The sequence below is a fragment of the Nematolebias whitei genome, chromosome 10 (assembly GCF_014905685.2).
Source record: "Nematolebias whitei isolate Nwh7 chromosome 10, NemWhi1, whole genome shotgun sequence".
Taxonomy (NCBI): Eukaryota; Metazoa; Chordata; class Actinopteri; order Cyprinodontiformes; family Rivulidae; genus Nematolebias; species Nematolebias whitei.
Genome location: NC_056507.1, coordinates 2,124,346 through 2,133,286, shown reverse-complemented (window position 1 = coordinate 2,133,286; position 8,941 = coordinate 2,124,346). Strand labels below are relative to the sequence as shown.

At 41.9% G+C, this 8,941-nt stretch overlaps 1 protein-coding gene across 1 annotated transcript in view; it reads left to right on the top strand.

Moving 5' to 3' along the window:
• lrp5 (low density lipoprotein receptor-related protein 5) overlaps positions 1-8,941 on the top strand; it is a 398,826-nt gene that overhangs the window by 131,562 nt on the left and 258,323 nt on the right. The window lies entirely within an intron of this gene.

Sequence of the window (8,941 nt, the reverse complement as noted above, 5' to 3'; positions counted from 1 at the left end):
TAGATTAATTGGAGCCAAGTGGTGGCCTTGGTCCCCATAGATCAATTGGGAGACAGGGGGTGGCCAATGGTGGCCTTGGCCCCCCATAGATTAATTGGAGCCAAGTGGTGGCCTTGGTCCCCATAGACAAATTGGAGACGGGGTGGCCAATGATGGCTTTGGCCCCCATAGATTAATTGGAGCCAAGTCGTGGCCTTGGTCCTCATAGATCAATTGGAGACAGGGGTTGGCCAATGGTGGCCTTGGCCCCATAGATTAATCTTCGGCCACCCCATCATTTGAGTAAACTATACTTTTAAGAAAGATAGAAACTAGAAATCAGTTGCTTCTAACATAAGGGGTGGTCGGTTGCACATGTATGTGGCGGTGGCCATCTTGAGTTTTGGTGCATCGACCCAGTTTCCAATGATGACCTTTCTTACGTCTCGATGCAGCCACACACCAAAACGGAAGTTCTGCACCTCAATTATTTTTCAAGTTATCATGCTCACAACGTGCACGGAGAGTATTTCTGATCCCACTCATCTTCTTTTTAATGTGTATCCAGTAGATCAAAGCATAAGTGTTTTAATTTGTGTATAAAACATGACGGTGTGGGCGGAGTCAGGGGACAAAATAATGTGCACAGCCTACATTATGGCCCTGCGAGCCGTGCACACAACCGTGTTGTGTTTTTAGGACTTGGCTCTTCCAACTGTAACGACTTGGTCTGAAACAGTGAGACTGGTTGGACTCGGTCAGAAACTTCCTGGACGTCAGACCCTCGTGTTCCTCACGCTCAGCCCGGACGCAGACGTCGTGACCTTTCAGGACGTAAATGGAAGTTTTCTTTCTAGTTTCTTATCGTGTTCAATCAAGACCCTTTGTGTTAATAAACATTTGAGCCGACGACGGACAGACGTTACAAAGTCTTCTTAAAAAAACACTTTCTCTGTTTAAAATACTTTTACTGATCCGAAAACAACTCATGCTTAGTTTGTTTTACTTTGATGTTTGTTGATTTATTAATATTTAGTTTGATTTATTTCGGTGTTCTTTCCTATCGAGCGTACAGAATAATGTTCTTCATCATGTCTGTTAGAGAACTGGTTTTATAAATCTTTACGGCTGGCGGTGTTTTCAGGACGACGACTCTTTGTAGCTTGGATTAAAGGTCCAGTGTGGGTGTCGGTTCAAAACCAAGAAGAAAAGACTTAAATGTTTGTAATCAAGAGCAGGTTGTTCCATGTAGGAAACGATCATGATTCCCTCCACTGTCCTGACTCTGCTCGACAGACGTCGTTCTCCGACTCAGAGGAGTCCGTTTGTCTTCATGTTCCCTAGTTTCTGAACACAAACTCATTTCCTGCCTTCAGACGTTTGTTTCAGCGTTCGTCTTTGTCCCTTCATGTCGTTTCTGTACCGTTTCTATTAGCTTCACCCGTTAAAACAGCAGATTTATTTCTGTGGCTTGTGATCATACATGTTCTTTATTAAATTTACTTTAAACTGGACGCGAGTCGGCTGATGCTTCTTGTGGGCGGGGCTTACACTAACAATGGTTTTGGTCGTGGACTAAAATATTCCAGATTAGTGGATAGTTTGAAGTGTCTGCTTCCTGTGGGAGCCCACGTGCACCCTGATGTCTTCAGTAACGTAACAACGTGTCAAACAGAAGAATCTGATACGAAGCAAATGTTTATCATTTTATTTAACCATCAAAAAACACAAAACATCATCAGTTCAGACTAAAACATGAATTTCTTTTGTCATTTTAATCAACAAAAAAGTGCAAATATGTGTTTGACAAGCAGTACGCCAATGTCCCCGTTGCTGAGGGATTTAAATTGTGAGTAAACCTAAATGTTTTTACTGCAAGATATTCAAGTGGATACGAGACATGCATCACTGGATGATCATATTTTATCCATCACCTGGGGACACCTGGAAAGGTCTCCAGTCCATCACAGGGACACATGGACGGGTCTTCTGTCCATCACAGAGACACCTAGGACAATTTAGAGTTACCAATCAGTCTAACATGCATGTTTTTACCGCGGTATGTTTTTGGTCTGTGGGAGAAAACCCAGGCAGCACGGAGAGAACATGCAAACTCCACCCAGAACGGCCTCAGGCCGGGATTTGACCCATCGACCTTCCTGAGAGGTGGCAGCTCTACCAACTGAACCACCACGCTGCGGTTTAATCTTTCATCTTTTGTTTGGTTTCATCTTTATATTCTTTCATGTGCAGCAGTTTGCTGCATTTCTTTTTAGTGTTTTATAATCATAATACAAACCGGCTTCCAAAAAAGTTGTGACACTAAACAAATTGTGAATAAAAACTGAATGCAATGATGTCGAGACGGCAAATGTCAATATTTTATTCGTAATATAACATAGATGACAGATCAAAAGTTTAATCTGAGTAAATGTAACATTTTAAAGGAAAAATATGTTGATTCAAAATTTCACAGTGTCAACAAATCCCAAAAAAGTTGGGACAAGTAGCAATAAGTGGCTGGAAAAAGGAAATTGAGCATATAACGAACAGCTGGAAGACCAATTAACACTAATTAGGTCAATTGACAACATGATTGGGTATAAAAAGAGCTTCTCAGAGTGTCAGTGTCTCTCAGAAGCCAAGATGGTAAGAGGATCACCAATTCCACCATTGTTGCACAGAAAGATAGTGCAGCAATACCAGAATGGTGTTACCCAGCGTAAAATAGCAAAGACTTTTAAGTTATCATCATCAACCGTGCATAACATCATCAAAAGATTCAGAGAATCTGGAACAATCGCTGTGCGTAAGGGTCAAGGCCGTAAAACTCTACTGGATGCTCGTGATCTCCGGGCCCTTAAACGTCACTGCACCTCAAACAGGAATGCCACTGTCAAGGAAATAACAGAATGGGCTCAGGAATACTTCCAGAAAGCATTGTCAGTGAACACAATCCACCGTGCCATCCGCCGTTGCCAGCTGAAACTCTACAGTGCAAAGAGGAAGCCATTTCTAAGCAAGCTCCACAAGCTCAGACGTTTGCACTGGGCCAGGGGTCATTTAAAATGGAGTGTGGCAAAATGGAAGACTGTTCTGTGGTCAGATGAGTCACGATTTGAAGTTCTTTATGGAACACTGGGACGCCATGTCATCCGGACCAGAGAGGACAAGGATAGCCCAAGTTGTTATCAACGCTCCGTTCAGAAGCCTGCATCACTGATGGTATGGGGTTGCATGAGCACTTGTGGTATGGGCAGCTTGCATGTCTGGAAAGGCACCATTAATGCAGAGAACTATGTTCAGGTTCTAGAACAACATATGCTCCCATCTAGACGTCATCTCTTTCAGGGAAGACCCTGCATTTTTCAACACGATAATGCCAGACCACATTCTGCAGCAATCACAACATCATGGCTACGTAGGAGAAGGATCCGGGTACTGAAATGGCCAGCCTGCAGTCCAGATCTTTCACCTACAGAGAACATTTGAACATCATAAAGAGGAAGGTGCCACAAAGAAGGCCCAAGACGATTGAACAGTTAGAGGCCTGTATTAGACATGAATGGGAGAGCATTCCTATTTCTAAACTGGAGAAACTGGTCTCCTCTGTCCCCAGTCGTCTGTTGAGTGTTGGAAGAAGAAGGGGGGATGCCACACAGTGGTAAAAATGGACTTGTCCCAACTTTGTTGGGATTTGTTGACGCCATGAAATTAGGAAACAGATTTTTCCCTTAAAATGATTCATTCTCTCAGTTTAAACTTTTGATCTGTGATTTGTGTTCTATTCTGAATAAAATATTAGATGTTGGCACCTCCACATCATTGCATTCACTTTTTATTCACAATTTGTTTAGTGTCCCAACTTTTTTGGAATCCGGTTTGTATTTTATATTAATAATCTTCAGTGGTTACTTACTTTGGGAGGTCGCTCGTCTCGTCGGGGGGGGGGGGCACTCTTTGTGTGATGATGTGAGAAACGCTGAACTTGATGTTGTGACTATTCATTTATTAATTTTCATCATTCGAGCTCACGTTTGAGGCGTCGATTAAAATCTAATGTTGTTAAAGTCCAAGATAAATGTAGAGCAGTCTGAAGCTGGATGAGAAGGTTCTGACGCCCCCTGGTGGTCAGAGGATGTAATAACATGTTGGCTGCAGCTGACACATGAAGACAAACTCATCCGTCTACAAAAGTTAAAGTCTTTTAAATGAGCTCGAGCTTAATTTAATAAACTTAATTAATTTTCATGAAACCTCAGTGAACATTTCCAGACAGCAGGTTGTTGCTCACTAAGTAGAACAGGATGTGAGTTGATGTAGGTGCAGGATGTAGTGTGTGTGTGTGTGTGTGTGTGTGTGTGTGTGTGTGTGTGGGGGGGTGTGGGGGGGGGGGGGGGGGGGGAAGTGGTTAATCAGATGTGAGCTGCAGGAAGAAAGCAGGTGGGTGTGTGTGTTTCCACTGGACTGTTTCTGCAGCTCATCTTCAGAAACTTCATCTGTTCTGCTTGTTGTCGCCTCCGAAGCCCCTCGTCTTCCCATCAGGGGGTCCCAGCGGTGGTCTTTGGTGTCTCCTCAGCCTTTGACGACATGGACTCCATCCCCCACACTCTGCAGGGTAAGAGCAGCCATCACCCATCAGGACCTCTTTTTTCTGATTTTTTTCAAACCTTGTAAATTAGTGGTATCTATGAACCTGACATATCACTCAGAGGATGGATTAAGAATGACTCTCGGCTACTACCACATCAAACTTTAGCTCATTAGCTGAGAAAGTGGCAGAACTTTAGCCATTTTTCTCTCAGCTAAAGTTGATTATTAGAGTTCATTTTTAACTGGTGACTTCACAGTAAGTACCAGTACACACAATGATTAGTTGTTGGGAACGTCGTTAAAATCTCTTCAGTGGTTCATGAGATATTTTGCTAACAGACAGGCAGAGTTGACACCACAACAACGTCTGATTTGAGCTCATCTGTAAAATGGACTGAGTTGTAGCCGTTTATGAGATTTCCAAGGCAGTTGTCTGTGGCAGCCATCTTGATTTGGGTCAGCTCCATTCAGTGAGCGTCCCAGTCAGAAGCAGAAGCGTCAGATGAGCGACGATGTTTCCACTTCGACAGAAACCTGACTCAGGAAATGTGAGTCAGGGTGGAAACAGTTTGCAGCACGTTTCTTTACGAACATTTGTCTCTTCGTGTTTCGCTCAGGTGTCACGTCTAACGACAGGGAGGTCATTACACCTGATCGCACCTGATTTGAATCAACGGGGATTAACAGGTGTCTGCAGATCACAGTGAGGTCATGTCACCATTCAGTCAGGTGTGTTGAAGCAGGGGGACCTGTAAAACTTGAAGGACAGTGGCCCTCGGGGACCACGATCGGACACCCCTGCTCTGAAAAGTGCTCCCTGCTCCTAACTCACTGATCTGCTGCAGCCATATGTCCCCCAGCGCTCTCTGAGGTCTGACCAGATGTTTTATTGGTTCCAGTCACTCGTCTTGAGCTCAGAGGTGACAGAACCTTCTCTGCTGCAGGTCCAAACTGTGGACTGAGTTACCACCGCAGGTCAGGCAGGCTCCCTCAGTTTTTAAGTCTCGTTTAAAAACTCACTTTTATTTCCTGGATTTTGTCACTGCGAGAGCTGATTTTAACGTCTCTGTATTTTATGTCAGTCATTTAGTTCTTATCTTTACATCTGTGGATCCATGTATTTCATCCTGTGTCCTTGGTTTATTGTACAGTACTTTGGTTGTCCTTGTTGCAGTTTAAGTGCTTTATAATAAAGTGGTACAAACTACACTGCCTTCCTTGCATGTTGAACCAAAATGGCTCCACACGTTACTCAGTTTCTGTGAAGAGTTTTCTCCTATTCATTTCCTATGGGAAATTTGGCATCTTTGTTAGCAAATTACGTCGCCATGGTAACTCCAATTGCCAATAAAAGTATCTGCGCACTTCCTGGAGCCGGGCCGGTCGTTTTGATATAACTTTTGTGGGGGTAGACGCTGTGGTTGGGGCCGCATTAACGGAGATAAAAATCTAGACACACTTCCGAGGTGAATAATAATAGATGATGGCAGCCCCCAACAAGGATCTGCAGCGGAGCCCCAGGTGAACCCTTGTGCAGTTTGTGTGGCTGCACACCGGTCGTTCCCGGCTAAACAAAGTTTAAAATGCTGATGAAGTGACACTTGGCTGTCCTGTGGTCCGAGTGCAGCTCTGATGTTCTTGTGTCTGCTGGCGGTCGTTCAAACAGATCAGATCTCCGAGCTGCTGAAGCCTCACAGGATATGTCTGCTCACGCCTGTTCTTCTGCACCAGCCAGGTGGGAAATCAGCCAACAAGTTAGTGGTGAGTAGCACACCTATGTGCCAAAGGTTTTGTGTCTGTGTTCTCCATGATGCAACGGTACGAGGAGATGGAGATAACCCCGTGTTGGCCTTCAAACACCAAGCTTTCTCTTTGAATCAGTGGACATTCACAGACATGATGCTTGGAGTTAACAAAGTCTGACTCTGCGCCACAAAAACAGCACTTTTTGAGCCAAATGTGAGCAAATGTTCTTGTTTTGATAAGAAACATCTGTTGCCTGGCTAGAGTTTAAAAGCAGCAAATGAATCTAACAACGGTGTGCCTTTCAACTAAACTAAATTAAAGGAAACTGCACTTCTTACGAGCAAAGATTGTTTTCCTGAAGAAACGTTTGAACAGAATGAGCGTTGATGAAGCTGATTTTAAGATTTGTTATGCTTCATTTAAGAAAATTTGACTTATAATAAGGAAAGAGATCCTGATATGTAGAAAATCTTTACTTAAATTGAGTATTATGTATTGTTGAAAAAGCTGATTTCAAGAATTATTTGCTTACTTTATGATTTTACATCTTAATTTAAGTTTATATAAAAACAAAAAAGCTTACTGCAGGACAAATCTCAACTCTGAGAATAGTAATTAGCAAACAGGTGAGAATAAGACGCCACGTGTTGAAAAACCAAACTAAAGTAAGGATTTTATCTTGAATCAAGGCACCATCAGTTGTTGCTTGTCATTCAGCAACAGGTGAGTTTTCACGGCTGTCAGCACGAAGACGTGAGCAGAGTGAAACTTCCTGTTGACACTGTGAACTGTGAAGTCAACACAAAATGTTATCAACCATCTCATGTAAAGTTCAGCGTTCGTGACCCGTTTCAACCCTGATGGATGTTTCTTCTGGTCCAACTGTAGCCAGCGAATTATTCTGTTATAGTTTTCTGCTAATTTTGTCTTTACAGTTGAAATTACTGATTATATTTTGTATTATATTATAAATTAAAGCTTAACAACATGTACAATTGTGTGAGTTATATATGTTTTCTGCTGGGGTTGATGTTTTAAATACAATATTAATAATCCAAATAAAATCAATCAGTCCAACTAGTGAGCCCAATCAATCGATCAGTTAGCGCTCTGTGTGTGTGTGTGTGTGTGTGTGTGTGTGTGTGTGTCCTTGTTTATGCTACTTTGTGAGGCCCATTTTTCCAACTTATACTACATTGTGAGGACCATCTGCTCCTTATGGGGCCCAAAGCCCGGGCCCCATAAGAAGAAGTCCCGTTGGTGGGTTAGGGGCTAGGTTTAGGACTAAGGTGTGAATTGAGGATGTGTTAGGTTTAGGGTTAGGTATGTACTGGTAATGGTTAGGTTATGGATAAAGGTCATGGTTAGGCTATAGAAATGAATGAAAAATGAATGGAAGTCAATGCAAAGGCCCCACAAAGATAGCAAAACAAACCTGTGTGTGTGTGTGTGTGTGTGATTCTCATCTGTCCTGCTCTTCTTTTTCTTCTTCTTGTCTTTTTATGGCGGTTGAAAACAACTTTCAGGTGCATTACCGCCACCTCCTGGATTGGAGTATGGCCCAGCTGCTAAACCACTCTATTATTTTACACGTTATATTCTTTCTAAATTACCTGTTCTTCTCAAATAAATAAATATGCTGGTAAAAATTGTATCCCCTCATGATTTTTGCAGCAAATCCTTTATCTTTAACTTACTTTTATTTTTATTTAAGTCACTAAGTCAGAGTCAGAGTTTCTTTATTGTCGTTGCACCTCATGTGGTACATGTGGTGGAATGAAATTATGTTCACAGGGTCCCAGTTACATCCAACAATAAAATGTAAAATAAAAACAGTGATAAGATCAAAGATATGAACTAAGAAAAACATCAACTAAATATACACTAAGCACTGATACCTCTCTTTCCTTTTTATATTTATTGCATTCTAAGAAAATATGTTTTATTGTTTCTAAACAATGATCACAACAGCCCATAACATGTTTATTGATTATTATCAGTGGGCTGTTTAATCCCGTGTGACCAAATCTCATCCTCGAAATAATATCTTCTTTTTTTTTTGTTCTATTACATTTCCTGAATTCCCACACCTTTTTTGATATTATAATAGAATCTAGCATTGTCTCCATTATTGTCCTGCTCTGGTCAGTGTTGCTCCCTCGTGTAATCAGCTCCTCCCCCTGCTATCCTTCCCCAGGTGTTCGTGTTAATCCCTCGTTAGTCTCTCTGTGTGCACGTGTGTTTCCGTGTTGTTCCTCTGATCATGTCGTGTTCTGCTCCTCCTCCGTGTCACCTGATCGAAGTTATGTAAGTTTTGTTGTCACGTCAGCTTTTGTGTTTAAATAAATTATTTATTTTTCGAGATTCCCGAGTTCTGTCTACACTTTGGATCCAACCAAACCTCCAGATGATACCTTCATAACTTCATAAATTCATACCTTCATAACTTCATAGATTCATAACTTCATAGATTCATACTTTCATACTTTCATAACTTCAGAACTTCATAGATTCATAACTTCATAGATTCATAACTTCATACCTTCAGAACTTCGTAGATTCATAACTTCGTAACTTCATAGATTCATAACCTCATAGATTCATAACTTCATAGATTCATAAC